Source organism: Acinonyx jubatus, chromosome D4 (genome assembly GCF_027475565.1).
Source record: "Acinonyx jubatus isolate Ajub_Pintada_27869175 chromosome D4, VMU_Ajub_asm_v1.0, whole genome shotgun sequence".
NCBI lineage: Eukaryota > Metazoa > Chordata > Mammalia > Carnivora > Felidae > Acinonyx > Acinonyx jubatus.
This window is the reverse complement of record NC_069391.1, coordinates 32773093-32793189: the sequence shown is the minus strand read 5'-3', so window position 1 is coordinate 32793189 and position 20097 is coordinate 32773093. Positions and strand designations below refer to the sequence as shown.

Here is a 20097-nt window from a genome sequence, read left to right as displayed (position 1 = left end):
GATAAATTTATACTATCATTTAAAAAATGCATAGTCATTATCATACGTTTATTATTTTTGTTTAGCTTTGTTAAGGTAATATAGTTATTTTATGTGATGTGCATTGCTATATTATTTAAAAATTTATGTTCTGCCTTAGAAACAATAGAAACAAGTAGCTGTTTACATGTTACTTTATCATAGATAAAGTAAACAAAGCATATGTGAGCTGGAAAAACCAAGGGAGCACTAAATATTCATGAGGTCTGAGACATCAGATATGCAGCCAGTTATAGCGGAGCTGCAGCAGGAGAGCCCCCTCCGTGCAGACTGAGCAGAGAACCAGAAAGGTCTGGGTCTCTGGACTCATGGGATGGCTGCTATGCCAGGCTGGTCTGCTCCCTGCAATTTAGGCAAGAGAAGAAGACACTTCTATTATGTTCTAGCCGTGATTATGTGAAACTGAACATCACCCTCACTAACAGTACCCCTAATTTCAGTTTTGTATTTGGTTGTCTGGATTAGGATGTGCAGACCAGCGTTAGTCACACTGATGGGCATGGACATCTTTTTGGTTACAGATGGGAATGGGACTGGCTCTAGTAGTTCACCATTAAGCATCTTGACTTGATTTACATAGAGTACATCCCACTTGACTTGATTTTACGTAGAGTATACTTGTCACTTTAAGAAAATATTCTTCTCTCTCCTGATGGCAATGAGGAGGAAGAGGAGGAGGCAGAGGAGGAAAATGATGATGGAATGTTGAATAGTCTCAAATGATTTGGTCATCTATCAAAATAATCATGTGGTATTTCTGCCCTGCTATAGTAATATGATGAATTAAGACTAATGAGTTTTTCTGCAGTTGAAGTATATGTGCAGCCTCCATTCTTTTTCTCTGTGTCCTCTCTTCTTATCTATGTGTAGAAGCTCCATTGTAGCTCTTGATTCCCTCTTCAACCTTTCTTTCACCATGTGCATCTCTTTAACCACTTCCTTTGAGTTCTAGAATTGCTCAGAATTTGTCTTCTGACTTCTGGCTCTTCTAAGTGTGGTCCAGGGACCAACAGTAAGACCATCACCCAGGAATTTGTTAGAAATGCAAATTCCTGGGTCCATCCTAGACCTACTGAATCAGAATCAGCACTTTACCAAGATTCCCAGGTGATTCATGTGCCCATTAAAATTTGAGAAGTGCTGTAAAATTCTAGCCAGAGGGAACCCTTTCCAGGTTTTTGGTGGTGATGCAGGACTTTCCCCATTATTATAGGAGCTTGATTATTTTAGTGTAAATTTGGAAGAAGTTCAAGAAAAAGCTTTGGATCACCATCTGGGACCAGAATCCACAGGCTCTTTGTGACAGGATATGGGGGAGGGCAGTCGGCTACTTTGTGTGAAGCCATGAAATGAAAATGACATTCCATAGGTCATCAAAGTCACCACCAGGCATCATTAGACCAGCAAGAAAGAATCCCTTCTGTTGCATTTCTGAAAGGCAGTGTGTATCCCCCAGAGGGCTTTGCCCACACTCCTTTCTTTGACAAATTTATAAATGCCAACTGGTAACCACATGAAAGCCTCTGGTCCTGAGCTGGTAGAGGGAATGAAGGGGATCCGGCAGACTGGTTTGGTGTCCGGGCACGCATTTCCCTCTTTTCTTGGTAAGCAGAAGAAACTTCTGAGGTCATTGAGGAAAGAGATGTTTTGCAGGGCCCCAGCCTGAGGGTTGCCTGGGTGGCAGGGTAGTATTCTGAGATGTGAATTATGTGAGTATTAGCACATGGGAAGACAAATTCTTTTAAAGAAAAAATTAATTGAATAATGCACAGTTCTCATCAGTCCTGGCAGAATAGGCAAGAAAAGCCTGGGGAAGGTACAGAAAGCTATTGAAACTATTCTAAAAAGAACACGAATCTTTAGGACAAATTGGCTCATTCTTTATTGCTGTCAAACCCTTTATTCCCTGGAGACAGTTGAAACAATACCAGAGCATAACTCTCATTGTGGAATTGACAAACATCCTACCTCTCTTAATGGTTTCATGGAGTTGTTGTCTCAACAGGAAGTTCTGGTCATTGTCACACATTCTTCTTGTTTATTATTAGTAATCATAACTCTTTGCATCACAGTCAGGCTCTAAACCTTACAAGGCTTTTCCACACAAAGTAGGTCATTTGGTCTTTCCTGAGAATCCCCGTGGGACAGCAGGGCCAGTAGGTATTAATGTGTCCATTTCACGGAGGAGGGGACTGAGGGTAAGAGGAATCACAGGACTTCCTCAGGGGCAAACTTACAGTAAACGGGTGCCACAGGCCTCAGACTCATATTCACTGGCCATGAGAAGTCTCCAAGACACATTTGGCCAAGTGTCTTTTTTTCTCTGATGTTTATTTATTTATTTTGAGAGAGAGAGGGAGGGAATGAGTGTGAGCGTGGGAGGGCAGAGTGAGAGGGAGAGAGAGAATCTCAAGCAGGCTCTGCACTGTTAGTGCAGAGCCCAACTTGGCCCTCAGTCTCACGAACCGTGAGATCATGACCTGAGCCGAAATCGAGAGTTGGACACTTAACCGACAGAGCCACCCAGGGTCCCCAAGGCCAAGTGTCTTTAATCATTAAGTCTCCCAGTCCACCCAGCAATTATGCCTGTGCCTATACAGTAACAAGAAGGAGGGTCACCACCCTTGTGTAAAGGTCACTCTCCACAGTTCTATGCTAAAATGCACTGCGTAACTTTAGTGAGGTTACATTCTTCAGCTCAGGTTCACATGGTCAGACATCTTTGATTCCATGTACGGTGTTTGTTTTCATGTCCCTGACTCTGACAGACCGTTGTTAAACTTCTGTCAAAGATCTAGTAAGTGAGGTATGGTTCATTATAAATCAATCAACAAAACTGTTATTGAGTTATTTTCTGAATTTGATTCATTTCACTCGATGGGGAGGGTGATGGCATCTTCTTTCTACCTTTCCATGCTTCTACTCCTCAAGCTTCTACACTGAACTTCCCCGATTCCCCGCTATGTTCTATTTTTTTCTCCCTCGAGTATGTTCTCTTTGCCTTGAACATCCTTCCCTTCTTCACTTCTCCACCTTCTTCACTCTTCTTATCCTTAACGGAACTTGGCTTAAAAACAGTTCCTTTGTGAAGACTTTCAGACCCAAAGCTGGAAATAACCACACTCTTTTTTAAAAAAAAATTTTTTTTTCAATGTTTATTTATTTTTGGGACAGAGAGAGACAGAGCATGAACGGGGGAGGGTCAGAGAGAGAGGGAGACACAGAATCGGAAACAGGCTCCAGGCTCTGAGCCATCAGCCCAGAGCCTGACGCAGGGCTCGAACTCATGGACCGCGAGATCATGACCTGGCTGAAGTCAGACGCTTAACCGACTGCGCCACCCAGGCACCCCAATAACCACACTCTTAAAAGCACTTCAGATGTATCTCTGCCATACCACGGACCTATCACAGTCTGAAATGTATTTCATTTACCTCTCTGTATACTGGGAATCAGACTGGGAACTACTCTGGAGCAGGAATGACCTCTTATAACTCTCTGTATTCTCTGAGCTTAGAACCTGACAGCTAACAGGAAATCACTAAATTCCTCCACCTGACGGCTTTAGTGCCTCAGGCATTCTTTTGGACCAGGTATCACTTTAGTGTCTGCAGTTTAGGTGATAGGAAGGTCCTAACCGGGGCTTCTCAAACAGAGCAAGAGTATTATGGCTTATCATTTTAAAGCAGGAAGTACACTAAACTTCTCTCATTGATTTGTCTTGGATTCTGTTCTGTTATGTCTCCCAGATTAGTGCCATTTTAGGGGAGAGCTCCTTTATCAACATCCTTCATGACTTTGTCCCAAACTGGTTTTGCATTTTCTTTGGTACCAGGGCCTTTTTTTCCCAGCTCCTTCACTTTAGGGAATTAATGGTCAATGTTCTCAACCTTGGCTGTTTGTTGTAATCACTAAAGGAACTTAAAAAAATGGTGATGTGAGGGGCGCTTGGGTGGCTGTCAGTCAAGTGTCTGACTTCAGCTCAGATCATGATCTCATGGTTTGTGAGTTTGAAACCCTGTGTCGGGCTCTGTCCCGACAGCTCAGAACCTGGAGCCTGCTGTGGATTCTGTCTCCCTCTCTCTCTCTGCCTCTCCCCTGCTCATGCTTGCTCTCTCTCTCTCTCTCTCTCTCTCTCTCTCAAAAACAAATAAACATTAAAAAAATACTGGTTTGAAATTTTCATGGATCCCCCTTAAGTCTTTTGCTGAGTAGTAAGCTGTACATGAACAGAGTTAGACTCTGAGAAACCTGGTGGGAAACAGCTACCGAGGGCTGTGAGGTGGACAGAGATTTTGGTAGTCTCGCAGTGCTGACAGATGCTGGATTTTGGACTAGCTGTATTAGAGAGCCCTCACCCAATGCCCTGGACAGTCAGTTGAGACCCCAGGAGGTCTCTGCCTTTCTATCTTTAGAATAAGGCTAACTGTCTGCCAGGAAGAATACAAAACAAAACAGAAAAAGACAAAACAAAAACATGACACTCCTTAAAGGAAGGTAACAATCCCGAGTGTCAACATAGTATCCACAATGTCTGTCAAACAAACAAAAATTACTGGAAACACAAAAAAGCAGGGAAACGTGCACCAAACTCAAAGGAAGAACAGTTAGTAAAAACAGGTCCAGAGATATAAAGTGATGGAATTAGTAGATAAAAGCTTTAAATAGCTATTATCAAAATGTTCATCGATTTAATAGAAGACGAAGAGTTGGACATAATGAGTGGACAAATGGGAGAATCCAAACAGAGAAATGGAAATGACAAAAAAGAATCAAACAGAAACTCTAGAACTAAAAAACCTAATATCTGATATTTTAAAAATTCACTGGATTAGGATAAAGCAGATTGGACACTGCAGAAGGAATGAAGAGCATTGGGAAGGTAAATAACAATGTGGGCATGTTGAAGACTTTTTCTTGATACTTCATTCAGATGACTGAGGTCATCAGCAGTCATAAGTTGTGGTAACTGTACCCTGGATGTGATGTGATGAGAATGGTGCTTTACCTCTGTGGTCTTCCTTTCTAAAATCCTTAACTCCAGCATAATATTGAGGAAAACAACATACAAATACCCACTGAGGACATCTTAGAAAATAACTAATACTTCTCAAAACTGCCAAGATCATCACAGCCAAGGGGAGCCTAAGAAGACATGTTGGCTAGATGTAATATGGTTTTGTGGGTAGGATCCTGGAATAGAAGAAAGACATTAGGTAACAACTAAAGAAATCTCAATAAATAATGGACTTCAGTTAATATAAAGGTGCCAACAATGGTTCATTCATTGTCGCAAATATACCATACTAACCTAAAATGTTAATAATAAGTGAAACTGGGTTCAGGATACATCAGAACTCTCTTTTACTACCTTTGCAATTTTTCTGTAAATCTAAAACTGTTCTAAAATAAAAAGGTTACTAAAAAAACTGACATAAGTGATAGCAAGGATGTGGGGCAATTGGAACTCTCTTCCATTGCTGGTAGGAGTGTAAAATGAAACACCTTGTACACCAGTCCGGAAGTTTCTTATAAAGTTAAACATACACTGCTGATATAACCCAGGAGTCCCACTCCTGAGTACTTAACCAAGAGAAAGAAAAACATATGTCCTCACAAAGACTTGTATGTGAATGTTTATGGAGGCTTTATTCAGAATCATCAACCATCATGCTGAATGGAGGAATGAATTGCATAAATCCACACAACGGAATAAAAGTAAGCAATGACAAAGGAATGCACTACTGATACATATAAAACATGGATGAATCTAAAAAGCATTATGCTAAGTAAAAGAAGCCAGACACAGAGGAGTACATACTGTATCATTCTTTCTTTCTATCTATTTATTTTAATGTTTATTTTTGAGAGAGAGACAGAGCATGAGCAGGGGAGGAGCATAGAGAGAGGGAGACCCTAGAATCTGGAGCAGGTTCCAGGCTCTGAGCTGTCAGCACAGTGCACAACGTGGAGCTCAAACTCATGAATCGTGAGATCATGACCCGAGCTGAAGTTGGACACTTAACTAACTGAGCCACCCAGACATCCCTGTTTCATTCTATTTATATGCAATTCTGGAACAAGCAAAAACAATCTAAGGCAGGAAAATCAGAACAGTGGTAGCATCTTGAAGTCTGAGGATGGGGATTGATTAGGAAGGAACAGGAGGAAACTTTCTGATGTGATAGAAATGGTCCAAATCTTGATAGAGGCATAAGCTACATGGGTGTATGCATTGTTTAAACACATTAAGATATGTAGTTAAGACCTATACATTTCAGAGGTATGTAAAGTATATCTCATTTTTTTAAAGGTAAAATGCTGATGTCTGTGTCCTACTCCCGGAGATTCTGATTTTAATGGTTTTAGATGTAGGGTATTAGGTTTTTAAAAGCTCTCACAGCCAAGTTTTTTTTTTTTTTTAAAAAAAAAACTACAGTTGTAGGTTATTTGGCTGGTGTGGGGATCCTTCATCGTTGTTTGCCCTGTAGATGCCTCTCTGACTTTGATGTATGGCCCCTGGAAGCTGGATGCATGGAGCAAGGAAATGGCTGTTTGATGGCCAAGTCTACCTGGGGTTGGCTTATCGGCAAACACCAAGATGCCAAAAGGCCCAAGAAGAAGACAGGAGCAGGATGGACCCTGCCCTGCAAAGACCCACCCATCAAGCTCTTCACTTTCTGCCTCTCCTGAGAATAGCCTGCTTATTCAAGGAGTGGATTGTTATAGTAACAGGAGCACTGGAAGGGGACCCATTATGGGGCAGGGGGACCTCTTATTCCACATACCACTTTGGAAAACTCTCTTGTCAGTCCGCGGGTATCACACAGACCACAAACTCCCACTGGATTCTGCAAGCTGGCCTGGTGTCATCCTGATTTTGTCCTCTTGGTGACTTCGAAAAGGCTGTTAAAAGAGAAAGAGCAGGGTATGTCCATGTGTTGAGCACATGCCAGGGCCTGTGCTGGAACTTGGCTTCTTCTTTCCACTTCCAGGTTAGCACTCTTAACTACACAATTTTCCTGATAGCAGTTTTTCTTCTTTTGAAGCTGACAGGCAACCCATTAACATTTTTAGGACAAAAAAACTTTTCTTAAAACTCTATCCAACATTAATAAAACTGCATAATAAAAACTGAAATGATAAATCATAACAGTTATTCCGTGGATGCTCTTGGTCTGATATTTATTTCAGAACAGATGGCCAAGGTTTCCGAGAGGTCTCATTAATTACTGGAAGTTTGGCTAACAATTTCATCTAGGATGCACCAATAAGTGACAGCATAAACTTAGACGCCCCCAGCTGCTAGGAACTTTGCAGGTCATCTAGCCCAACCCCACTACAGTGCCCGAATAGTGACTGCATGGCCTGAGGTCTCTGCTTGCACACCTCCCAAACATGGAGCCTTATAAGACAACCCAGTATATCTACGAGCTGGTCTGACATAACTTTTCCTAGTATGATGCCACACTTGTTTCTCTTAGCCACAAAGAACATCAGATCCCTTTTCCTGTTTGCTGTCCACAAGCTTTTTCTGCCACAAGTTAAACATCTCTAATTGCTCAAAACATGCCTCTTAGGATTTGGGTTTGTTTGCACTCAACCAGCCTACTTTCTCTCTCTGTCATGAGTCCTGGTCCAATTCCATTCAAATCCAACACAATTCATTGGGACCCAATCTACAGCCATACCATCCCCAAAGCTCCCAATCTGGTCTGAACCCATGTTACCAAAGCACCTTCTCAGGGCCAGGCACTAACTAGGCTGAGGGCTATGGGGAGGAGCAAATCAGGATTGGCTTTGTGAAAGAGAGAAGCCTCGTCCCCAAAGGCCCAACAAGGTGGCGTGTGGTACGGGGCAGGAGGGAAGGACAGTGTCCTATTTTCCCCCCTAATTTCCAGGCTCTCATCTTGCATTACAGCACACTGGCTAAAATATATGGCTGTGCAAGCTCAGGAGGGAATAGTTAGAAGAGGCGGCTTATCAAATTTTTGATGAATGTATGCCAGTTGGCTAGGTCTCTATAGTCTAAACTCCAGGGAGGGACAGTCTGATTGGCCCAGCTTAGGTTGGAACTCCATCAGCTGCCTGCAGAAGGGACCAGATCACCTCGTATAAAAGACCACGTTTTCTGGACTAGGAACAAGGAAAGTTCTATGAAACCACATGAGTGTGGTTGGGGAGGAAATGATAGGCATCTTAGAGATGTATTATGGATATAATTACCATGATATACAACGTTCATAGGTATGTATAAGCAAGCAATATATAATATCCATAAGCATCAATCCTGAAAGATGGGTGTTTTCTCCATTTCATAGCTGGGGGAATGGATTCTGAGAAGTGAAGTGAATTTCCCAAAGTTGCTACGTGTTGATGGCGAAGTCATGGTTTGAATTTAGGGCTGCCACGTTGCTTCTTGGCATTTCCTCAACGATTCTTCCTGGAACTCATTTAGTCATTCACTTATCTATTCATTTATTCATTCAGCTAGAATTTCTCCTGCAGTGACCATGGGTCTGGCATTATGTGAGGGCCTGGGAAACAGCAATTAGCCACATAGACACACCCAGAGGGACAGCCATCAAGAGCACGAGAGGCGGTTCCTGCCCCCTCACCCATACGGTTTTGCTAGAGAAATGACACATATGGACACCACAAGTTCAGGCATAGTTGTGTGAAATGATTCCTAGAGTGACCAATATGGTAAGGGCTACAGGATGTCAGAACAGACAGATCTCTGAGCACTGGAGTAGCTGAGAAAGCTTTCTGGAGGCGGAGCTCTGATGAGCGCCCAAGGATAGAGAAAGGAGAAAGAAAGAAGACACCACAGAGAGCCGGGAGTTGTGCAGATTCAACTTCTGGGGTATTGTTCATTGACACCCGCTTCTCTCAGTCCCATCTGGGTGTTCCCCTGGTATGGCTCCGTGGCACCCCACCCACGGACACAGCCTAAGCCTCCCCAGCAGATATGTCCCTGCCGTGTCTTATTTTCCACCAATCCACTGTAAATTTAATTGAAAAAACACTTCAAACATATAAAAAAGTACAGCAAATAATGCAAGAAGCACCAAGATACCCACTATTTTGATTCAACAGGTAACATTTCACCATATTTGTTTTACTTCTCTCTTTTACAGAAATAGAATATTAAAATCTCAGCAAAATTCCTACCCTATCCCTTAACACTCCCTCACAGAGTTAGTGTTATCCTAAGTTGATGGGATTTATTCCCATATATGTTTTTCTACCTTTTTTACTGAGGATCCACAAACCATATGGTATTGGGTTCATGTTCTTTTGCGAGTTGCCTTATTTCTTCTACAGCTCCTTATAGTTTCAGATTTGTCCTTGCTACATGGAGATCTAATTCATTCATTTAACCACGGTGTGGTATTCTGTTGTATGAATGAACTATAGTTTACTGAGCTGCTCCCCTACAGCCTGGTTAGGTCATTTCTGCTTTTTCACTATTACAAATGGCTCTGTGGTGAATATCCCCACACATGTCTCCCAAGAAACAGAGCTGCTGGGTCAAGAATAAACAGATCTTCAACTTGACTAGGTATTGCAAATAGTTCTTTAAATGGTTGGGCAGGTTATAGGCACACCTCCTAGTGTATCTGAATATGGGAGTTCCAGTGGCTCCACATCCTGACAGACGGCTGCTGTTGTTAATATATATATTTTTAAATCGGGTCCTCCTTTGCCCATGGCAAACAGATGGATCTTTTTAAAGTACACTCCTGACCACGTCCCTTTTCTATTTAAAATCTTTCCAATGGGCCCACTGCTCTTGGTATAATACTCAGAGTCTTGCTTTGCCTGAGTCAGTCCATGCCCACCTCTCCAGGCTCACCTCTTTATCCTCTCCTCCTCCAATATGCATGCACATGTACACACATGCACACACAGGCATGCATACACCCCCCATATACACATACATGCCCACATGCATACATATGCTCTGTGGTCCAGCCAAATCAAATCACGTTCATGTCCCCTAACCTGCTCATCCTCTCTTGTCTTTGGGCCTTGGTGAAGCTGTTCGCTCTGTCTGGAATACTCGTCCTCTCCTTCAAAAAACTGATTGCTCCCAGCCCTCAGCTCCCAGCTTGATGTCTTCTCCTCTGGGAAGCCTCCACAGGCACCCCAAGCCTGAATTAGATGCCTTTCCTCCCTTTGCCTAAGCACCCTCGACTTCTGACATCATGGTTCTCAGGACATGGTCTTGTAATCACCTGTTTATTGTCTCCCTGCCCCACTAGACTGTGGATACCTTGCTAGCAGGGCCTGTATTCTCTGTGTCCAGGCTGTCTACGGAGTGAATGTGTTAGATAATCCGCAGGCAGGAGACAGGTCAGGATGGAGCAGAGGCCGCAAGATGGAAAGAGTTGGAATCAGACTAGAGAGAATGTGCTATCCCATAGTCTCTATAGCGCCAGCTTCCATTAGGGAAACTGAGGTTCAGCTGGGTGGCTCATCCTATCTGGAGTCCTGCATTTGGTAAGTGGCAGGGCCGGATTTGATTCCGTCTCTGGACTCTGCGTCCGGGCTTTCTCTGCTGCACTTCAGCTGCAATGGGTGGAAAGGAGCCAGCAGAGAGGGAGAGAGGGGCTGCCAGGGAGGGGAGGCTGTGCAGGAGAGGGAGGTCCTGGGATCTAGGACACAGGTGGAGGGCTGACCCCAGCAGACATGACCCCAGATCCTCTGAGCCAGCGAGGAAGGAAGAACATTCGGCCAAGTTTCTAGAACAGACACTTGTTCAGGCTGCCCTGGGAGACTGGTAGGCCAGCCCTCCTCTGGGGAGGAGAAGACCTGTGGAAAGAAGTTCAGCATCTCCCTCAGCACGCAGCCCACCCGAGTGGCTTCTTCCTGCTGCACCAGGAGAATGATTTCTCAAGACTCCCCTCTGGTAGGAGGGAGACCAGAGCCAAGGACAGCTGGAAAGAAATATGGATCCAGTGCAAATATGGATCCAGGTGGGAGCGAGAGCCCCAGTGGAGAGCAGCATGCAGGTCAGGCTCATAGGCCCCAGGTCCTTGGGCATCTAGAGGAGCCCTGTGGACCAGCTCATGTATGGCAGGGCAAGTGGACATCAGTAAAATGGGGACAGGAATACCTATACCTCATATGAGGGCATGGATTAAGTAAAATGAAATATGTAGAGGGCTTAGAATAATGCTTGGCACGTAATATGAGTCAATGAACTGTTGTTACTTTCTCACAGGGCTGTTGGGAATGAACAGGGCGACATGGCAGACAGACTCTGCAGGACTGTGTAAGTGTTGCTGAGCAGCCTTCTCTTGTTAGGTACTCAGTAAGCAGCGTGGATGGTGATGAGAAATCCAGCAGAGAGGAGGGGTGTGGAATTTGGTGACCAGTCACCCTCCTCTATTCCCTGAGTCTCCTCATGGGACATTTGCATCAGAGACCACAGGGGTCAGTTTGGGAAAGATTCTTAGAGATCTGCACAGTCCAGTTCTCCAGATACACACAAAGGGACACTGAGGCCTGCAGGGTGGAAGTGACTTGTCTGGGGCCACACACAAGGCATCAGGGGTGAGCTTCCCAGACTCAGATCCAACGCTTCTCCTTCTGTCCCCTCAGTTCAGCCCAAGCGCAGGACAGGACCCTTGCAGCAGGTTCGGTGGTTGGTGTTTCTTCCTGCAGGTGTCCCCTCCCCCACCAGAGTCAGTGGGGCTCCCACCATCTCTGAGAGGCTCTGCCTCTGAGAGCTCCCTGCTTTGAATGCTCTCTTCCTGTTTTCCCATGGCCAGCCGTTGAAAAGTAATTGAAAGCCGCTTCCAGCTCCGGTTTCCCCTCCAGAGCCAGGCCCCCCGGGCCTCCCTTGGAGAGGTCGGGAGCAGGTCAGCAGCATGTACGCACCTGCTACCTTCACCAAGGTTTCTTGAGCATTGGGCAAGCATGAGCGTCTCCTTCCCCTCAAACAAGCTCTCTCCTTCCTCCTTCCTTCTCTCCCTGCTTCCCTTCTCCTGCTTTTTTTCTAAATGACACCCCCAACCTCCCATAATTGCCATTGGACTCACCCACCCATCTGTCAGAAGCCTATTCTGAGGGACCTTGGGTATGTATCCTTGCCATTCAGGTGGGATTTCTCTGCTGCAAAGCAGTTGCAGGAGAATGCAGATGCAAAATGCCAAGCCCGCTAAGAGTTCATTTATAAGGTGCATGTTGACCAGCAAACCCAGCAATTATAGGCATGCCAACAGAGCAAAATTAAGATTCAGGGTTTTTCTTGTAGCTCCTTCCATTTCTTGGAAAGCTGTTGGATCAGTCCATGGGAAGGTCTTGCTGCCATGATAAACTCTCCCATGGGCAGAGGGGTTTCCAATTCATGAAGTTGGCTCACACACATTATTTCATCTGAACTGTGCAACTGCCCTGGATGGAATTATTTTGTCTGATTTTCTGATGAGGAAACTGAGGTTCAGAGTGGTCAGAGTCACTTCTAAAGATCAAGAGATGGAAGGCTTCAATCAAGGGTTTCTGATTCCACACCCAGGTCTCCCTAACTGTTGTACTAAAGAAAATCCAGAGTTTTAAACTCAGGACAAGCTTCTGCCTTGAATTTGTAGTTGAGAGGTAAAATTAAGTGAATCAGGAGTAGACGGCCACAATGGGACAGATTATGGTAAAGATAGAAGTGACCATTGAATCAATGAGAAATTGGCTGTCCCACTCTGGTCTCCTGCTCTAGGGGAACAGGACTCCTAGCTGGACAGCACTGGCTCCCCAGAGCTTTCCCTGACCCCCTTCCCACACCTGGGGGTGGAGTGGATTCATCTTCTCTAGGACAACCTTCCCATGCTCTGCGTGCCTCTACTGCAGTTCTTACATTACACTGTCATTCGCTTGTTCTGATAACCGTCTTGTCCTGTGTGCAGTGGGTTCCTCCTGTGCACAGGACCCCTCGGGCACCATAGCAGTGAGATGCTGCTTCAGGTGAGCTAGTGTGGGTCCGTTCAGCTGCACTGCACGGAGCTCCGTCTGGAGCTGGGCCAGAAGTAATAGTGTCTGGAGGTCCAGGGAAGGGCCTGCAGCTGCCAGAGCTGTAACCAGGGGCTGAGGAGGGGGCACGGTGGGAGTTTCTAGGAAAGTGGGTGGCTTCTGAGGTGGTCTGGGAGCCATAAGCCTGAGGTTTAGGGTCAGGATTCAAGTCTCTGGGTTAGGGACTCCAGTGGTCCTGAGGGAATGGGCTGCAGAGCTGGGACTGACACCAGGAGGGGGTCAAAAGCCCTTCCCTGCTGGCTCAGCTGCCCAGCCCACCGGAGCTGAGTCCTCTGAGCACCCTGGGGAAAGGTGGCACCATGGATCTGGGGCCACCTCAGCTGTGGGGAGCAGAGACGGTTGGGAGTGGGGAGCCAGGCAAGGCATTGTAGGGATACCCTGTTTCTCTCACTTCCTAAAGGCAGAAATGAGAAGCTCTGAGAAGTTAAGATACAAAGAATGAAAAATAATGTTTGATTTAGAAATTGCTGTAACCTTCTTAGGGAACCTTCTTCTTAGGTAAGGGGCTGCCAGACTTTCACACAGGGCTTGTGTGACTCCCGCAGGAGAGGAGACATGAACTTCCTCGTGCAGAACAACTGGTTTCTGCTCCCATCCAGCTGCCCGGGTCTATCTGTCTGACCCCATGGACAGGCTGACATCCAGAAGGCATGTTGAGTAACTGAGCTCACATCTTACCAAACCACTTGGATTTGACTTTCTGGGTAAAGAGTTATCACCCAGTTTCTTTGAAGACGTGGGCTATTCCTATCACCTCTGGGAGGAAAGCCCTCAGTCTCTGCATCCTGTCCCCACAGTGAGGAACCCCAGCTGTTTCACTTATCCTTGGAGCCAGTGGAGTGGAAAGGCCAGTGTATCATATCCTTGAAGAAATGAGAGATGGGAACTCATAGTTTTTACTGAGAACCTGCTGTGCACGGACATGGTCTTAGGCCTTTTACATATGTCACTGTGTGTGTATGCATTTGCATACAACAGCCCAGAGACATAAAGCTTTACTGTCCCCAAGCCCCAGGAGAGGAAATGGAGGTTCAGCTGCCCTACAGCATGAATAACGGACCTCTCTGAGCTCTTTATATCCCACCTTTCTGGAGATGCCCAGAAAATGTCGGTGCTGCCTTTTCAGAACTGGGATGACAAAACCAAAGGCCACTGGAGCTGGTCTGGCCACCAGGGGCTTTCTGATCTTTCAGATGCTCCTTTTCCATGCCAGTCTCTACAGGTGACATCAGCTGGAACATCTGGAGGCCTGGCCCTGGTATCCAGAGGTGATGGCCCCATCCTGGCCCAGTGGCCACTCAGGGAAGAGCGAGGCTGCTCATTCCCTGTGAGGGAACCGTGAACCCAGCCGAGAGGACGTGCTGGCTGCACAGGTCTGCCCGTGAAGGGAGCCAACGCAGTTGGTTGTAGGGAATTTGATGAAAATAATCAGCTGCAAACTCCTAAAAAACAAACAGTCCGTGATCCAGAGGTTTGAATAACAGCCCCCTCAGCCAGATGGCCGCAGGAGGCATGCCAGGGAGAGAAAACGATCTCCCGCCCTGAATTTCCTCTTTGTTCTGAACGTCATTGGCCTCCACCCCTCTCGTGCGCCAGCCACCCAGACAGAGTCTTGTGTTCAGGGAGCTTAAGGAGGCTTTCCCCAGATTAGGATTTGGGGACAGGGAATCCAGGAAAAAAGCGGCTTTCTTGTCCCAGCATGAGTCACCAGAGGCGGCAGGAAGCACACAGCTGTCTGCATCTGGTCCTGGAATGCTGCTTCTTCCTCGGAGGACACTCCCAAGAAGCCTGGGACCCTTGTGGGTGCAGAGCAAGAGGTCATAAGCAGGGCTGCCTTGTGTGGGACTGAGCCTCTGGACACCTTGGTTCCCTTCAGTAGACCTTCCCATCTGAGCCGTTGGGAAGCTGAGCATAAGCTTGTTGCCTCGTTAAATTTCAACCGTGCCTGGAGTGAATGGTGGCCAGTGAGCCCTGCCAAACTCAGCCTCCCTATGGCTCCAATAAGAGCATCTGTGTAAGAGCACGGCCAACATGGGTTTGAATCCTTGCCCTGCCACTGTATGAACTTGACCACTTATTTGACCTCTCTGAGCCTCAGTTTCTACTTCATTGAGTTTTAGTGAGACCAATATGTAAAGAAATTATATTTTCGCTGCATGTAACACAGTATCTGGCACACAGCAGGCATTCAGTAAACATACCTCCCTCCCAGCCCTCTTGTCCAGAACTTTTTGGTACTAATTTCTTCTATTATCCACTCCTAAATGTTTTCACTGATCCATGATACAATATTTCATTCCTGGCTTTTGGCAAATCTTCTAGGTACAATCCTCTCCTGTTTTCTCTGAATGGATTCCCATCTCTCCATTGTTATATTAGCTACTCTGTCTGCCAGTATGTATTTTGACTTGCTGAGCTGCTACAGATTCTGTTTGGAAGGAAACTGGGCAGTGCATAAGTGCCGTGATTTTGCACTAGGCTCATTTAACTTACAAAGTTACTTAGAACTTTCCTCCCAATATATAATGTAATGCCACTTAAAAAATATTTACGACGACAGACAAATCTATTTATATGTAGTAATGTTATGGAGCATAGTAGTCAGGATGAGCTGGGGCTTGCTGCAGTAACACACAACTCCCAAATATGAAAGGCTTAAAAGAGCCAGGGGTCATTTCTCACTCATGCTACACATCCATTGTAGGTTGTGGGGTCTCTGCTCTATACTGGCCTCTCTTGGATACTCAGAGTTCACCATTTGGAATGTTGTTGGTCACTGTAGCATAGGAAGGAGGAGATGAAGAATTGTTTCCAAGTATTTTAAAGCTTTGCCTGGTAGTAACGCACATCACTTCACATTTCATTGTCCCAAGCAGGTAATGTGGTCTCTCCTAAGTTCAAGAAAGCAGGGACATCCAATCCTATTGTGTTTGCAGGTGGAAAATAATCAGAAACATTGGTGGACAGTGCTAATGTCTACCATATAGAAACTCAATGTTTTAACGTTTTTTATTTATTTTTGGGACAGAGAGAGACAGAGCATGAACGGGGGAGGGGCAGAGAGAGAGGGAGACACAGAATCGGAAACAGGCTCCAGGCTCCGAGCCATCAGCCCAGAGCCTGATGCGGGGCTTGAACTCACAGACTGCAAGATCGTGACCTGGCTGAAGTCGGACGCTTAACCGACTGCGCCACCCAGGCGCCCCAGAAGCTCAATGTTTTAAAAAGAATAGAGAGTTAGACAAGAAGGAATTCTTGAATTCTCCACCCCCACCATTTACCTCTAGAGATTTGCTAGTCACTTTAAAAGCAGAAAATGCCCAAACATTTGCATATAGAAGTTCCTTTTGTCCCTGCCTTCATTTTATTTCAGTGGTCCTCAATTTCTAGTTTGCATAAGAATTGTTATTTGACCTTGGGCAACATGGTATATGCAATCCTAGAGAGTTTCAAAGTGTTTTGAACATATGCAGTTTCCCTGTTTGTGCTGAATTTTGAACCTAACCTATTTTGGATGTGACTATAGTAATTAATTCATACTAATGCCTGAATTCATTGTTTTTTTAAATTTTCTTTAATGTTTATTTATTTTTGAGAGAGAGAGAGAAAGCGTGCATGTGCAAGTGGGGAAGGGGCAGAGAGAGAAGGAGACACAGAACCTGAAGCAGGCTCCAGGCTCTGAGCTGTCAGCAGAGACCCTGAAATGGGGCTCGAACTCACAATCCGTGAGATCATGACTTAAGCCGAAGTCAGACGCTTAACCTACTGAGCCACCCAGGCAGGCACCCCTAAATTTATTATTTTTAAAACCACTTTATTGAGGTATGACTGACATACCATTTTGTATGTATGACATACGAAAAGCTGCCCATGTTTAGTGTATACAATCTAATGAGTTTCAAGGTAAGTATACACCCATGCAACTGTCACCACCATCTATGCCATAACCATATCCTTCCCCTCCCAAACTTTCCTCCCACCCTCTTCAACTGCCTGAATTTAATTGTTCCAATGTTTTATCCCCTTTTTGCTCTTCTGTGCTACACTTGCAACCTGAGGGGCCACTCCATCCCTGAATCCAATTGCAGTTAGCATCTGTTTGATTTTGTGTCTATTTACAGGTACTCATTCTTACCAAAACTCTAAAAAAGTCTTTCACATGCATATGTCATTTAACAGTTCTCACCATAACCCTGAGGTGCTGGTTTATTAAGGGAACACTTCCATTATACTGATGAGCTAATAGAGGCTAGGAGAGGTTAAGTGACTTTCCCAAAGACACACAGTACAGATGTGTTGAAGTCAGTCAGGTTCAGAGGCTCAAGTCCCACAGACTCCTCATGCCACTGCTATTCCTATAGCCAGGGCTTTGTGCTCAGTGGAAGCCTGGCTTCCGCAGGGATTACTACTCCAGGCACACAACATTTCTGGAGCTGGATGTCCAGGAATTCCTGTCAATTAGGCATTTGTTCACAGAATAAACATTTCCCTGAAGAGCTCACCACAGCTGGCCAATGTCGTGGCCCTGCCATGGTTCTGTCTCAGGCGGTGAGATGCCCATTAGTCGTGGAGGCATGACAGTGTGAGGTCCACGTTCACACATGAACTGTACTGTAAGCGTGTAATATGTGTTAAGTGTGCAAGCCGTGTTCTGTGGGGGATCGAAGTCTTTGTAGATCTTTTTCGATTTGTAGGGTCCCCCAGTACAATACAGAATATTCAGTTAAATTTGAATTTCAGATAAACAATTATATTTTAGCCTAAGTACGGTCCAGATACACTAACAAATGATTTGTTGTTCAGTTGGGCACCTTATGTTTTTACTGGCTAAATCTGACAACTACATCTGTGTGCATGTATGTCAGTGTAAATAGACTTGCTTGTTTATGGCCCAGGGCACATCTGAGTATGTGTGTGTGTGTCTGTATCTGTGTGTCTCTGTGTGTGTACGGGTTCTGTGTGCATGTGTATCCTGGCTGATAAGAAGTCAGAAGGGTGGTTGGGAATTAATGGCTTCACCACCCACAGCTCATTTCCTACTAGGGCAACCCTGCTGGATCAAGAGAGGCCAGGATGGGACTTGAATGCCAGGCCAGAGAGCGTGGACTTCCTCCTGAGGGCAATGAGGAGCCATGGAAAGCTCTAAGCTAAGGAGAGGGCAGATTTGGATGTGTGCTAGAGGTGTCCTTCTGGCTATTTGCAGAGAACTGGAGAGGGCCCCACAGGAGGGAGGCTGGGAGTCACTTTGATGAGACAGGTGAGGATCTGGGCTCAGGCCTTGGCAGGGGAGATGGAGGGAATGAAGCCAGCTGTGGGATTTGCTCCTCATTCCTGCAGGGGTGAGCGATGGGGGAGTCGGAGGTGATGCTCAGGCTTCTAGCTTGGGCACCTGATGGACTGCAGGCTTCTTGAAGGTTTGTCTTCGTTCCTCCCTCATCTTCAATGTGAGGCACCATGCCTGGCACATAACAGATGCTCTGTGGGTGTTTCTGCCCTGAATGCATGTGTGTTTGAATAAGAGGAATGGGGAACGCAGCAGGATGTGTGGAGGGGGGGGCGGGGAGGAGGAAAGGTCTGGGAAAGAAGCTGACCTCAGTCATTTGGGGAGACCTTGGGCTTGAGGTGGCAGCGGACCTCCCAGGGAGATGTCCAGGAGGTAGTTGGCCATAGGACCAGCTGAGGAGAGGGGTCCAGGCTGGAGAAACAAATTCAGGGGGTTGTGAGTAGGTAGGAAACCAGACCACTGGAATCAACTCCCTACAGGACATGGTGAGGAATACAAAGGCAGCGGCTATGGAAGGAAGCTTGGGGAGAAGTGGCATTTAAGGAGCTGGAAGGAGTATGAGAGGGTTCATGGTTCCCCCTCACAGGGCTGCTGGGGGCTACGCGAAGTACCCACTGGGTGGGAGATCCATGAGAGCCAGGCAAGGGGTGGCAAACAGAACATTTAACAGACACTGGCCAAGCAGATCAGGCTGGGCCACCGATGGACGCCAGGTTTTCTGGGCTCCCGGTTGTGTTTGAGCCCACTCCTGAGTAGTTGGATCATAGGGATGTGGGGAGAAGGATGGGAAGAGGGCCTGGGGCAGCTGGGGCAGGGAATGGGCGCCCAGGGACTCAGGGCAGCTGTTCTGTACCAGCTAGAACAGAAACATGTAAATATTTTGATAAGTGGGACAGTTCTGTAGGGACATCCTGGCTGCATGTCAGCCCTGGGGACTGGCAGAATCTATTTCATTCATTCCTGGCTATGGCCCCACACTAGAATAGCACCCAGCCGTGAGTAAATGACAGTTTCCATCAGGTCCTAGCACACTGCCTGGCATATAATAGGTGCTCAGTAAATGCACTTCTTAATCTTTTCAGGGAGTAAAGACGCCTCTATAGTTCTAGGGAATTTCCTTCCCTGAGCACAATTTTTCTATTTTAAGGAATCAAATTTCCTTTCACTTGCAAAGATCTGTCTTTTCTGCCACTGAAGTCCAGGGAATTTCAAAGGCACTGGCTGGCAAGCTTGCTGCAGATCATGGGACAGTTGGAGCCCAAGTGAACAATGGCCCAGTCTCAAGGGACGGTTCCTGTCAGGGTCACCCCTCTCGTGGCCTCCCTTTCCTTCCGACAGCCCTGTCATCTGTCGGGAATTAGGGGCTTCTGCTGGGCCTGGCACACAGTCCATGCTGTGTAAGTGTTTGCTGTGATTATTTTTCTTATTACTGTCCCTGGGCCTGGTGTTTCCTCAAATTGAGTCATTTCTGTGACTCTAAAGTTTAGTTTATTTTTTTTTATCCGAGCCTCAGACTAATATCTCAATGGCTTTGGATCCCCAAAGCCAGGCTGTCTTGCGAAGACTAATTCCAACACAATCCCTTTCCGGTGGTTTTTAAATACTCACACCGCAGAGGAAGGTAAGCTTCCTTCAAGAGCTCACTTAGTTTAGATAAATACTTGGCCTGTGGATATACGAACGATCCTAAAATGTACCTTTGTCTAGGTGTTGGGTCTCAAAAGGAGTTTTCAGGATTTGGC

The 20097-nt window shown here is 45.9% G+C and overlaps 1 long non-coding RNA gene across 1 annotated transcript in view; it reads left to right on the top strand.

Annotated features, from left to right (window-relative positions):
- The window catches only part of LOC128312161 (uncharacterized), a 48934-nt gene that overhangs the window by 7802 nt on the left and 21035 nt on the right, over positions 1 to 20097 (top strand). Inside the window, exon 3 of the long non-coding RNA XR_008291078.1 lies at positions 11270 to 11320. This is a non-coding gene — a long non-coding RNA (uncharacterized LOC128312161). The remainder of the gene's footprint in view (positions 1 to 11269; positions 11321 to 20097) is intronic.